This window comes from Xenopus laevis, chromosome 4S (assembly GCF_017654675.1).
Source record: "Xenopus laevis strain J_2021 chromosome 4S, Xenopus_laevis_v10.1, whole genome shotgun sequence".
NCBI classification, from domain to species: domain Eukaryota; kingdom Metazoa; phylum Chordata; class Amphibia; order Anura; family Pipidae; genus Xenopus; species Xenopus laevis.
Window position 1 is genome coordinate 33,498,961 of NC_054378.1, and position 14,940 is coordinate 33,513,900.

The window sequence follows — 14,940 nt, forward strand, 5'->3', positions numbered from 1 at the left end:
CCGTAAGACCCCAAAACTGTAAATAGACCCCCAGAAAACTATATATTTTTGGAAAGCATATATTCTAGTGAATCAAACTAAGTAAAATAAATCTTTCTATACCAAAGCACCAAACAGCAAAACTATACTAAAGATACATAAGGAACAATAATGCATGGATAAAATTGCAATAAAACCACAAAAATAGTGTAAATCAATTAAATAACAAAATAATTGATCCGACAGCATAATTAGTGGCCGAAATCGATTATCCAATAGTCTCGCTGTCAAAATAACATGTTTTTAGGCAAAACAAACGGTACAATAAGTAAAAAAAAAAACCACCAGTTTGTGAGTTTTTGTTATACATATGTATTTGTGCACTTCTAAAAGTTGTCTGAGTGTGCAAATACATGTAAATAAGTGTACAAAAGGGACCAAGTGTGCTAAAATAAAAAAATTAAAAATTCCAATCTTTACTAAAATGTTTGTGTAAGTGTATAAATGTACTGTAAGTATGTGTAAGTGCAGGTAAGTGTGTAAAAAAACGTGCACTTACCGTTTTTTGTAGCAGGAGGATCGCTGGATCCGAAGGAGGACTCCAAGGCAGCGTGTCAGCAGAGTTACTGCGCAGCAGGAAGTGAGTGGGCGGGTTGTGCGACGTAGAGCAGGTAAGGAAGCAGCAGCAGCACTTCCATTGCGCTTCTGCTACTTTGAAGTCGGATCTGCACAATCGCGTCGCAGATCCGACTTGACAGCCCCCCAGCCACGTTGTCCAGGGGGCTATCTACCCTCCTGACTCTCTGCAGAGGCGGCAAAAGCCGCCAAAGCAGAGAGCAGGGCTCAGCTGCAGGAGAACGTATAGTGTACGTTCTTGGCAGCCTGAGCCCTGAACTGCCAGCACGTACGCCATACGTGCTTGGCGGTTAAAGGGTTAAGGGAACAGTTCACTGTAAAAATAAAAAATAGGTAAATAGACAGGCTGTGCAAAATAAAACATGTTTCTAATATAGTTAGTTAGGCAAAAATTTTAAGTATAAAATCTGTAGTGAGCAGATGTGTAACATAACAGAACAGAATAGCTCTATAACTCTGAGTTAGGGTTCAATTTGAAGGGGGGCCACATGGGACATAACTGTTCAGTAAGTTTGCAATTGATCCTCAGCATTCAGCTCAGATTCAAATGCAACAGTTATGACCCCCCCCTCAAGTCACTGGTTACTGCCTGGTAAACAATCAGCGGAAAGCAAGAGAGCAGCAAAGCAGGAAGTAGTGTTCTGGCAATTATGTTACACATCCAGTCAGTCCAGCCTTTATACCTTACATTTTTGGCTTACTAACTTTATCAGAAACATTTTTTTATTTACCTAGTTTTTATTTTTACACTGAACAATTCCTTTAAGACATATATAAAATACACCTTTAGACTCTGAGGCAACAAAACCAGGACTGGAACTAGGGGCAGTGCAATTGTGGGGCAGCAGGGAAAGAAGCAAGTTGAAAAGAGCAGACAGGGGGCCATGAGGGCCTATTGGTGGGAGAGGGGGTGCATTGTGTGGACCGGGAGATATTGGGGCGTGAGGACACTGGATCAAGTAGAATTGCCCTGAAAGAAATGCTACTTAGTCCGGGTCTGAACAAATAAGAAACATAGGGGCATTCTCATTATGGTGTTGGAAAGTATTGCATCCCCTTTTTTTCACTGTTCCCCTAAAGGCATTGTTATGTTGCACCTGATTTCTGCACCTTGCCCCTCACTGTAATATGCCTGTAATCTGTATCTATGACATTGGCTACAACTATTGTCATTTTTAATAAAATAGCACAGTTCCTAACACATAAGCAAGGGGTGAGTAGCATTGAAACCAATGCTTATGTTCTCCACTGCTAATCCTAAAACAGATCCTGTAGCTGCTCGGCCAAAACCAAGCACTATTTCTATGTTAGCATGAAACTGACTGAGGATAGAGAACTGAGATCCCTCAACCCAACCTGAGTTGTTGGCCTACAGCTCCCAACATCCCCTTACAGCCCTTAGCTGATGGCAGCAGTTCAGTGACGGCTGGAGGGCTGCAATTGGATGTTCCAGAAGCCCCAGGACCAATTCTCAGTATGTTTCCTGCCTCCCCTTAAAGAGGTTTAAATTAACTTTTAGAATACCTCCAAACTGTCCCGTTTTTAGAGGGTCAGTCCCTCTTTTGACAGCTCAACCCACAGTCCCTTATTTGTACTGTAAAGTCCAGTTTTTCTCTGCACTGAACAGCCAGAAAAAGAAACAAAGTTTCTAACTTAATTGGCTTTTGGCAGAGAGCCCAGAACAGCCACAGCAACAGATAATAATTTCGAGATACGCAAATAAGTAACAATACAACAGGTCCCTTGGGAAACGTTAGACTCACAGCTTAAAGGGCAATTCACCTTCATTAGCAAAACTGTAATAACTGAAAAAAATCACAGAAATATGTTCAAACTTTCATAACCTGCCAAACTCTGTAAAATGAACATGGTAATTAGGGGGTGTGGTCAGAACATTTTCGCCGTGCTGTGTACGGCAACTTTTTTGTCCCTCTTTTTGTTTCAGAAATGTTGGGAGGTATGCTAACTTTTAGTATGATGCAGAAAGTGATATTCTGAGACAATCTGCAGTTGGTTTTCATTTGATATTATTTGTGTTTTTTTTAGTTATTTCGCTTTTTATTCAGCAGCTTTCCAGTTCGCAATTTCAGCAGGTTGCCAGGATCCAAATCTGATTAGCAACCATGCATTGATGTCAATAAGAGACTGAATATGAATAGAAGAGGGCCTAAATTAGAGTCCTGCAGCGGGTTACCCGCAAAAACCTGTAGTACGGGTAGAAGTTCCGGGTGTGGGTACAGACGCGGGTCTTCTCAATAGTGATTTTTACTCTTTTTTTTCTGAACATGTCTACTTCCAATGATGTCACTTCAGATTTTCAATGACAGCACTTCCTGTTTTACTCCTTTTTTTATGATCACAGCTACTTCTGATGATGTCACTTCCGGTTTACAATTACAGTACTTCCTGTTCCTTGATGGTCAGCAGGTTGTGGGTCTGGGTTGAGGATAAGGATAAGGTACTCGCGGATCGGGTAGCGGGTCTAATCATGTAAGAATGTGGGTCCGGGTTGCGGATTGCAGGTTGCGGGTACTGGTTCCAAAAAATGGACCCGCACAGGACTCTAGCCTAAATAGGCGGATGAGTAATAAAAAGTAGCAATAAATACATTTTAGCTTTGCAGAGCATTTGTTTTTTATATCGGGAATGTGACCCTCATTTTAAAGCTAGAAATAGTCAGAAGAAGGGAAATAATTCAAAAACTTTAAAAAAGAAGGCCAATTAAAAAGCTGCTTAGAATTAGCTATTAGTCCAAATTACCCTAGCAACCACTCATTATTTTAAATAAGAGACTAAAATATGAATAGGAGAGGGCCCATGCAGAAAGATGAGCAAATAAATAGAAGGCAAATAATTCAAAAACTATAAAAAAGAAAAATATAACATACTAATACTTAACTGAAAGTTGAACCACTCCTTTAAAACCCACCTTTTGCAAAGCCTTCTTAATCACAATAACATGTTTTATTAACAAATTAAGCCAATAAAATGTATTGGTGGAGTTGGATCTTTGATATAATACAGATAACAAATAATTCTTATCTATATCATCCTGTATAACCAAAAATATACAGAGGAACAGAAAGTGTTTTTGCTCAGTGAATCACTTATACAGTATTCTGCACCGGTGCAGCAGGAACTATTGCTAAATAAACTTTGGAAGTAGAACATGTAAGATATCATCTTGAAAACACACCGTACTTTCCTCCTATGGGAACACAGATTTTTTTTCCCTGCATTACTTAATCAAAAGCCTTATGCTGCTTTGAGAAACGTGGTGACTGATTTTTTAATGCAGAGAAAAATACACTCTATACTGTGTCTTTATTGGTATTATATTATACTTCCTAGAAAAGCTTGTTCCGTGCTGTCCCCGTTCTACACTGTGTTTTCATACAGAAGAGAATATGATTCACGTGAGCAAATTTTTTTAATGTTAAAGCAGTGGTTAAGCACAGTATTCCTTAAACATCCGCACAACCATAGCGCTTATTCATGGCGGGGCTTAAACAGGGGAGAGCTTGTAGCACCCAAAAATAAGATGAACTAGATTCAATATGGCTACTGACACTAGTGTTTGCAGGTAGAAACAAATAGTGAGTTTAGTCTGGATTCTATTAATGCAATAAAATAGCATCTGACAGATTTTACTTTTGGCACATTTACATGCTGCAGGATCTATTTAGGCTGATGATATGCCTGACACCATCCACATGGTTCTTGTTTTTGGGCTGAACTGAACCAGTACTGGTGCTATTGGGCTTTTTTTATTGAAGTGAGCAGTAAGCCATGGGGACAGTTTAGTTTTTTTTTTCTAACACAATCTATAATACAGGTGTGGGATGTGTTATCCGGAAACCCATTATCCAGAAAGCCCCAAATTACAGAAAGGCTGTCTCCCATAGGGGCAAAAAGGGCGAAGTGACTAATGCTGGCGAAAATTCGCCAGCGTGACATCATTTCGGGACTTCACCGATTTACTAACGGGCGCTGGAGTAAATTCGCTAGCGAAGGAGATAGACTGTAGCACTACTTCACACTCTAACGCCACTCTAACGTTACCTCTTGCGCCAGACTTGCCTTCGCCACCTCAGACCAGGAGAAGTGCAGTAGAGTAGATAGGAGCTCCTAAGTCCCAAAAAATGCTGGCGACTTTTTAGTTTTTCAGGGTGATAGGCTACAAAAGATCATAAATTTTTTTTAGGGTACCCGGCTTCCCCCTACATTTCCTAACATAAGGCACATAAACTATACACTGGGCTCATGTGTAGGGCATTATAAAAACTTTATTTTAATTTATTAAGGTTTCCCGTTTTTGTGTAGTGTAATATATTTGCTGCAACATATACGTCCATTGAAATTTAACTTCCCGCCGTATGCAAATTAGCCAACGCTGTCGAAACTTCGCTTTGCTTGTCGAATTAACGCCATTGTTCGGTGCCCTGGACGCAACTTCACATTTTAGTGAATTAGCGTTGTCCTGGCGAATTTTCGCCTGGCGAAGTGTGGCGATGTGAGCGAAGCCGTCGCTGGCGAATTTCCGCATGTTAGTGAAATTGCCCGATAAACTCTATTTTATTCAAATAATCCAAAATTTTAAAATTATTTCCTTTTTCTCTGTAATAATAAAACAGCAGCTTGCACTTGTATTATAATTAATCCTAATTTGAGGCAAAACCACCCTATGGGGCTTATTTAATGTTTCAATTATTTTCTAGTAGACTTAAGGTATGAAGATCCAAATTACGGAAATATCCCTTATGTGGAATACCCCAGGTCCCGTGCATTCTGTATAACAGGTAACATACCTGTACACTGGCCCATGCTCATTCTGCTTTAGTTCCGTATAATGGTTAGGTATGGGAGATTTGTTCATAACCATTTAAAATAACAGAATTCCTTTATTTACATCAAAATCAGAGGGAATACATTTTTGATTGGAAGAGCTTTAAATCTTCACTGGTTTTGTAACAGAGTTTGATTCATGTGAAACATATTAGGGGTGATTTACAGACAACATGAACGCAAGTGCAAGATCACTTAGGGGTGCAAAAGCTTGCACCTTAGAGCTGGCTGTGCTCTGCACTGTGCCTCACTTAAAACATCTAGTGGGTTATTTAAAAACCTCAAATTTTTCTGGTAGGCTTTTTGGGGCAAATACTTTTTGTTTAAAAAAAACTTTTTTTTTTTTATTCCCCGAAGTTGCAAAATACCCAGATCTCAGACCTGTAGAGGTCATGTATAAATTAATGGGAGATGTCTCTATCCCAATTTGAAGATATTGTGGTTTGCATAGGGGTTTAAGCCTGATAATCAGGGGTTTTCGTGCAAAGCCCGAAAAAAATAAAAAGATTAGAGTTTTTGCTCGATTTTAGTTTTTTTCCCGATCCGATTTATTAGAATTATTTTAATGATAAATAAGGCAAAATCTGGGATGGCAGTTTTTTTTAGCTTTTTTTTATGGAAACAATGAGATAAAATCTGATTTTAGTAATTAACCCCCCTGTGTGAGTGTCCAAATGACGTGCATGTTAGGTATGTGGATACCTATGTGTTAACCCTTGCCTGCCCCATGTGAATACAGCACAGCTGAGCACAGACAGTGCAGCATTTGTTCTACAATCAGGGATTGGCACAAAGTACAAATGTTCATAAAGGCTGTTTACTAAGGGTTATTTTGCTTGATTCCAAATGTATGCTCCCTTAGGCTGGCCTGTGATCACATATTAACCCATTCCCCTTCCCAATGTGCATGAGTGTGAGAACCAGTCCGAAGCTGTGCCCACCCCTCAACTCATGTGTTGGTTTCTACCTTGCTGCACTGGGGACGAGATTTGAAATCTGGGGTAAGGAGCTAGGATTAGACAGAAGAAGCACTTGCCTATGGTGCAACAGTGCAGGGCTCAGGGTAAGTACCTCTTCTGTCTATTTATCCTTACTTCTATTTCCAGTACTTACAGAGGCTGTTGGCTTAGGGAGCAGCAGAGTTCTTGCAAGTGTTCCAAGAGCTACAGTGTCACTGCCTTTCACCTGGAGGGGGCACAGTCAATTAAAGGAGAACGAAACACTAAAAATGAATATGGCTAAAAATGCCATATTTTATAAACTGAACTTATTGCACCAGCCTAAAGTTTCAGCTTCTCGACAGCAAAAATGATCCATGACTTCAAAAATGTTACAGGGGGTCACCATCTTGGAAAGTGTCTGCGACACTCACATGCTCCGTGGACTATTGAGAAGCTAAGTTTAGGGGTTGTCGCAAATTATCCAGCAGAAAATGAGGTTGGTCTGTAATATAAGGCGATGCTATGGGGCTGATTATTAAATTCTGATGCTAATTACACAGGTTTCTGTGCTGCCATGTAGTAATTATCTGTGTTCATTACTAATCAGCCTTATAGTGTGACATTTCTATTCTATGTGTACTGTATATTGTGAGTGGTTCCATAAGCTCAGTTAGTGACAGCAGCACAGAGCATGTGCAGTGAATCAGCAGAAATGAAGATGTGGAGCTACTGGGGCATCTTTGGAGACACAGATCTTTACTGCTAAAGGGCTGTGGTTGCCTTGGGCTGGTACAGAAGCACAAAACATAATGTACAACATGTCTAGCTACTTCTTTAGTTAAGCATTAGTTCTCTTTTAAAGGGCTTTCCTGGGCCACCACCATCATTAGGCCTGCCACTGCAGCTCCCTAACAATGAAGCAAGTGGGTGACACTCCACCCCTAAAACATTGCCGTCCTAGACCAGGAACTTTTTGACATTACCTCAAATCCAGGCCTGAACATCAACTTGCAGCTGCTTTCAGCGAGCCCCAATCCACCCATCCAGACTGCTGTGATAAATAACAAATGCTTGATTAACCCCTAGGGTAACCTGAAACTTCCGCCTGACTAGATGTTGCTGGAATGGCAGGGTTCCCTTACTGGTGTGTGTCAGTATCTACAAATGACTTGTGCTAACTGAACTGAATGTTAATATTAACATTAAAGCGGAACACCAAAAGTGATGCCATTTCAACCTAAATACAGGGTAGTGTTGTTGTATACTGTAACGTGAGCATGATTTTCCAAAACAACTTTGTATACGTATAGGTGCAGTGCCTGCGAACTTCTGTGGATGTACTTTTCATTTGATTAGGATTGGACTGAAAAACATACGAAAAACATATTGTGAAGCTAAAAAAACCCAAAACATGGTGGTTTGCACCTGAACATTGCCCTTCCATTATTAAAGGGGTGGTTCACCTTTAAGTTAACTGTTAGTGTGTTATAGATTATTAAGGAATTTTTCAATTGGTCTTCATTATTTATTTATTTATACTTTTGAAATGATTTGCCTTCTTCTTCTGACTCTTTCCAGCTTTCAAATAGGGGTCACCGACCCATTTAAAAGTAAATTTCCTGTAAGGCTACAAATTTATTGTCACCGAGAGTTTTTATTACTCATCTTTCTATTCCCATTCATATTCCAATCTCTTATTCAAATTGATGAATGGTTGAAATTTGGACCCTAGCAACCAGATTGCTGAAATTGCAAACTGGAGAGTTGTTGAATAATAAGCTAAATAACTCAAAAAACCACAAATAATAATAAAATGAAAATATCACTCTCTACATCATATTAAACGTTAATTCTGTTACTGTTAGTGTGTTATAGATTATTAAGCAATTTTTCAATTGGTCTTCATTATTTATTTATTTATACTTTTGAAATGATTTGCCTTCTTCTTCTGACTCTTTCCAGCTTTCAAATAGGGGTCACCGACCCATTTAAAACTGTTAGTGTGTTATAGATTATTAAGCAATTTTTCAATTGGCCTTCATTATTTATTTAGTTATACTTTTTAAATGATTGGCCTTCTTTTTCTGACTCTTTCCAGCTTTCAAATAGGGGTCACCGACCCATTTAAAAGTAAATTTCCAGTCTACAAATTTATTGTCACCGAGACTTTTTATTACTCATCTTTCTATTCCCATTCATATTCCAATCTCTTATTCAAATTGATGCATGGTTGAAACTTGGACCCTAGCAACCAGATTGCTGAAATTGCAAACTGGAGAGTTGTTGAATAATAAGCTAAATAACTCAAAAAACCACAAATAATAATAAAATGAAAATATCACTCTCTACATCATATTAAACGTTAATTCAAAGGAGAACAACCCCTTTGATTACATGGTAAAGGAGTCCTCTTGGTATACTGTACACTTTAAAGGAGAAGGAAAGGCCCCCAATGAATACAAATGCTTACCAGAGACCGGTGTACTGTTCCCTAAAAGATGCACCAGAATTGTGTAGGAGCACGCATTCGGTATTTTCAAAGTTTTTGGGCAGAGTTTTTTCCCGCACTGGGGAAATGTATTGATAAATAAGGGGAATTAACCCATGTGGATTTGGTTAGAGTATATTTCAGTAAAATAATGAGATATTTTCGAATTTTGATAAATAACCCCTGTAGAGCCTCTAAATTTGGATTTACGTTCTACTGTATGTGTGCACTGACCAGAATGTGGAGGAAATTCAGAAAAAAGAACAAGATGGCGACATGGGGCTCCTACAATAGTTCCCTGGGCAGGTGCAGTTTTCAGTTTTGTAACTAAACAATGGGGTACCTCCAACACTTGAGTTTTGCATAGAGATTAATTGCAGCACCCTAATTTAAATTAGATGGAGCCTGGGTAGGGGGAATGCAGTGAATTGTTCTGCAATAAATGGAGTCCCCAAGGTTGGTGATCTGCAGATTTTTAAATAGTTACATCATTTTAAAAAAATCACATACTTTTTACGGTATATGCTATATGACAAAAAAAAAAGGTGCCATTTTGCTATAGGAACACTGAATCTTCCTTTTTCGACTAAACAACTAAATGTAGCTAATATATTTAAACCATGTATGCTGATGAGTAAATATGAAATAAGACCAACACTACAGTGTCCTCTGCCCAGTAGAATATTGTACAGCTTTGAACATTGTCTTTGATTACTTGGTTGAAAGAAAGAAAGGGCACGAAGCTCCTTCTGTACTCCAAATACTCAAGATTAGCCTTAAAATTAGCTTTTGGTAAAATAGTAGTGTGGTTATTTCCCTGAAAAGGGTATTATTCAGGACTACATAGGGGACATTCACTTTGAATGAAAAAGGCAGATTTCAGCAATGTAATACAGGTATGGGACCTGTTATCCAGAATGCTCGGGACCTGGGGTTTTCCGGATAACGGATCTTTCAATAATATGGGTCTACATGCCTTATGTCTACTAGAAATTAATTTAAACATTAAATAAACCCAATAGGCTGGGTTTGCTTCCAATAAGGATTAATTATATCTTAAGGTGCCCATACATGGAGAGATCTGCTCGTTTGGCGATGTCGCCAAACGAGCGGATCTCCCTCCTATATGCCCACCTTGAGGTGGGTAATATCGGGCTGATCTGATCGTGGGCCCTAGGGCCCAACGATCGGATCCTAGCGAACGCAAACGGACGGTCGGGATTTTTAATCCCATCCGATCGAGATCTGGCCGACTTTCGGCCAGATCTCGATCGGGGAAGCCCGTCGGGGGCCCCCATACACGGGCCAATAAGCTGCCGACTCGGTCTGTCGGCAGCTTTTATCGGTCCGTGTATGGCCACCTTTAGTTGGGATAAAGTACAAGGTACTGTTTTAATATTACAGAGAAAATGGAAATCATTTTAAAAATATGGATTATTTGGATAAAATGGAGTCTATGGGAGCCATTCTGTAATTTGGAGCTTTCTGGATATCGGGTTTCCAGATAAGGGATCTTATACCTGTACTGGCAATGCTGTTCACAAAGAGGCCTACTTTACTAGTTGGTAATAAGGGCAGATTAATGAGTGCTGAATTTGATGCAAAGAATATTTAAAGCTAGAGAAGAAATGATTGACATAAATGAGGGTCTTCTAGGGGTTTATTAGAGAGTAGTGGAAAAATAACAAAGAACAAGGGAAAAATATGGTACAAAGGGGCTGCATGATCCTACTTTATTAAATAGACAGGTAATAGAAATTATTATCAGGTGCATAAATAATTCTGCAACTAAACTAAACTAAAAGACCCAGACGTGTCCCCTTGCGGACATAAAAACTTCTCTATAAAGATTAATTTTGCATTATAAAGTGGTGGGTCACCTTTAAGCTAACATTATAGAATGGCAAATTATAAGCAACATTTCAATTGGCCTTTCATTTTTCCTTTTTTTATAGTTTTTGAATACTTTGCTTTTCTTTTGACTTCTTTCTAGCTTTCAAATGGGGGTCACTGACCCGATCTAAAAGACGAATGCTCTGTAAGGCTACAAATGTATTATTACTACATTTTATTACTCATCTTTTTATTCAGGCCATTTCCTAGTCATAATCCTATCTCTAATTCAAATCAAGTTGTGGTTGCTAGGGTAATTTAGACCCTAGCAACCAGATTGCTGAAATTGCAAGCTAAATAACTCAAAAACCACACATATTAATAAAATGAAAATTGTCTCAGAATATCACTCTCTATATCATACTAAAAGTTAATTTAAAGGTGAACAACCCCTTTAAATTATATCATGTATTATAGTATTGTGGCTGCAACTACTATAATTCTGTTCTGTGCCTATAAAACATAGGCATTTTGTTTTAGATGGATTAATAAAATTAAGTTTTAACAGACATCCAACAGGTGGAAGGTGTGATAAAGTCATTTTTCTATTGATATCTTGGACCAAGTATAAGGAATGTTTTTATTATTACAAAGAAAAAGGAAATAATTGTTAAAATTTTGAATTATTTGAAAATGGAGTCTATGGGACTCCAGTAATTCACAATAACGTAACTATGTAGTGTCGGGTGCAAACCATGCAGCCAGGCCCAACGGAAACAATTTTTTTAGTGCACATGTGCCAGTTGCTGGGAGAGCCCTGGTACAATTGGACCCCCTGCTCCCTGGGTAGTTCCGCCACTGGTAATTCGGAGCTTTCTAGATAACGGGTTTTGGGATAGCGGATCCCATAACTGTATATGCTAATGCTGTCATATCATATGTTGCACTCTAATGTGACATGATATCAGATTATGTAATACTCCTTTAAGTGTCATTTAAAAGGTTTATAAGCTGCCTACAAAAAAGCAAAAACCGGTATAATTACCAAGTATCAGGGGAAAAAAGTCTTACTAACACAGAACTTTCCATTTGCTTTAATATGTTAAGAGTTTGGTTCTACTTTAAACAAAATACAGGTTTAAGGTAATTTCTTATGAAACCACCTACATTACTGAGGTTTTACAGGGAATATCCATATAGACAGTACAAACAAGAGGGGTTTATAAGAGATGACTTGTCGACAGGGACAAATTAAACCGCCAGCACGATTTGCTAACAACAAACAATAACCCACAACCTGTGCATTTCCAGCCACATGGCACAGTGCAAATGCCAACAAACAAACACTGTTCTTACTTGCTTCATGCTTCTGATTTTGGCAAAACCAGATTCAGACTGTGAATACGGTATTTCTGCTTGCTGGCCTGATGCACTTCTCTTTTAGTTAGAAAAACCCTGTTCTAAACTATAAACAATGCTATAGACATAAGCATGCCTCATTAAGAAACGACATAGAGTGCCTATAAGATGAGGCTCGGGATTTATTATTGCACATTATATTGGTGTAACCCCATCAAGGCTAGGCTAGACCGTGTCTGGCTAGAAAACAGGCAGAGCACCGATACATATGACCATCTCTCTACAGGATGGGCCTTTGCTACATGAAAGGGTTAAGGAATGGTGTTGTACAACTACACTTCACTTTTGCTGTGTGACTAAATAAAAGAATTGGTCACTTAAAGGTTATTGAACAAAACAAACAGCAACAGGCTTTATTCTCTTAAAGTGAAAATCAGGGTTTAGATACTCACAATCATCTGAGGTTTATCACACACGTCAGGTAACGACACCGCATTTCAGAGCCAGCACCTTGTGACACCCTTGTGCAGATGGATGGATAGATAAACCCTCAGGATCTCTGTACCGTGATCTGGATCCTCCTTGCTAAACTCACAGAGCCCCCGTATCCCCGACTTCACCAAAGCCTTCCCTTTACTGGGGCCTAAGCTCCAGGCCAGGCACGGACTGACAATCTGTGGGTTCTGGCAAATGCCAGAGGGGCTGCTAGATGCCATAGAAAGTCAGTATTAAATGGGCTGGTGGAGGCTGTTTGGGCCTCTGTGTGCCTGAAATGGCAGGGCCTATTTTAATTCTCAGCCTGGACCTGCTCCAGGCTCCCATTATCATCCACTCTCTCCTGAAGTGGCAGGGAAAAGTAAAAAGCCCCACCCTCTGCCCAGCACTATACTGAAGTGTGGCAGGAACGTGTCACCAGTCTATGGGCCAATGATACACTGTATACATTATGCTAATAAGCTAAAGTAGATACATGGGTTTTCGCCCAGAAACCAGAGAACAAGGAAGTGTATGCATTTAAAGGACAAGGAAAGTTAAACTAAAGAAGTAAGCTAGAAATGTTGTACATCGTGTTTTGGGCTTCTGTACCAACCCCAGGCAACCACGGTCCTTAAGCAGTAAAGATCTGTGTCTCCAAAGATGCCCCAGTAGCTCCCCATCTTCTTTTCTGCTGATTCACTGCACATACTCTGTGCTGCTGTCACTTACTGAGCTTAGGGACCGATTCAAAATATACAGTACACATAGAATATAAATGTCACAATATAAGGCTGATTAGTAATTAATACAGATATTTACTACATGGCAGCTGGAAACCAGTGCAATTAGCATCCAAATTTAATAATCAGCCCTGTAGCATCAGCTTATATTACAGACAAACCTCATTTTCTGCTTGATAATTTGTGACGACCCCCAAATTTAGCTTCTCAACAGCTGCTCAGAGTCCAGTGAGCTTGTGAGTTGTCCAGACACTTTCCAAGATGGTGACCCCCTGTGACAAGTTTGAAGTCCTGGATCATTGCTGTTATTGAGAAGCTGAAACTTTAGGCTGATGCAATCAGTTCAGTATATAAAACATGGCATTTTTAGTCCTATTAATTTTTAGGGCTTCCTTCTCCTTTAAAGCCATAGGGGGTGTTAACTCTATGAGTCCCTACATCCACTTCTTTAGGAAGGCAGCAGAAAAAAACCTTAATCCACTAACCAGAACAGTGGTAAGATCAGAGTCCAGTGAACAGGACAATGGTCGAGGATGGCATCAGTAAACAGTTTTATAATGAAGGACAGAGGGAAGGAAGAAAATGCTGGCTCCGGGTCGGACTGGGCCGCCGGAGAACTGGTAAAAAACCCAGTGGGCCCCCAGCTTTTTTGGGCCTTGCTGGGCCAGTCCTTTTCCCTGCGCTGCTCCTCTTGCCACAAGTCGCAGCAAATACAAGGTGAGCATACGCGCATGCCCTTGTGCACCGGCAGGGGGGACCCGGCAGAATACAAGGTATGCACATGCACACACGCATTTGTGCGATGGCGGGGGTGCAACTCGGTGGCAGGGGTCCCTTGGCCCAGTGGCGTAACTACCCCGATGGGGCCCGCGACAATGTAAAGTGCAGTCAGCAAGTTTCCCAGGCAGTTTACCATGATTGGAGGCAGTGCTACATTGCACTTCCTGATACTATAGGCTACCGGCTTTGGGAGTGCTGTGCTATTGGACGCTGCGCCCCTTTCTGCACACTCGGGATATCGAGCAGGGTGTCTGTGTGTGAGGGTTGAAGTAGGCTCTCATTGTTCTTTGGGAAGCTGAGCATGGAGCCGGCCGCTGGAATTAAGGTGAAGTGACTGCCGCATCCACTCCCCAGTGTAGTTCAGCTGCCCTGTGCAGGATGGCCCCATGGACGGATTTTCATTAAGGTGCTGAAATTCCAAACTGGACAGCTGAATAAGATGCTAAATAATAAAAAATGAAGACCAATTGCAAATATCTTAATATGGTTTATGTATGAACAAAAGTGTGATAAAAAGCTTTCCTTACAAGGGATTTTATTATGCTTTTGTATTTATGATAATATTTTTATTTAATATTGTTATGCCATTCTAATTTTTTTTCAAACTAAAAATGTTAATTTTGATATTTATTTGTGGGAATTATGGGCAGGGTGCAGGCCCTTTGGATGAGGTTTCCTGGTGGGCCCCAGGCACCCACACTGTGCTGGCTTATATGGGCAGTTGCAGGATTGTGTACAGCCAGTAGGTGGATACCAACAGTAGCTTATATAAAGCAAAATCATGTCATGAATATTAGCAAAGCTGGGCCTACAGACACAGGAATTGCTCTTGTCAGATATTGTAAGGTCAACTAGAACAGTG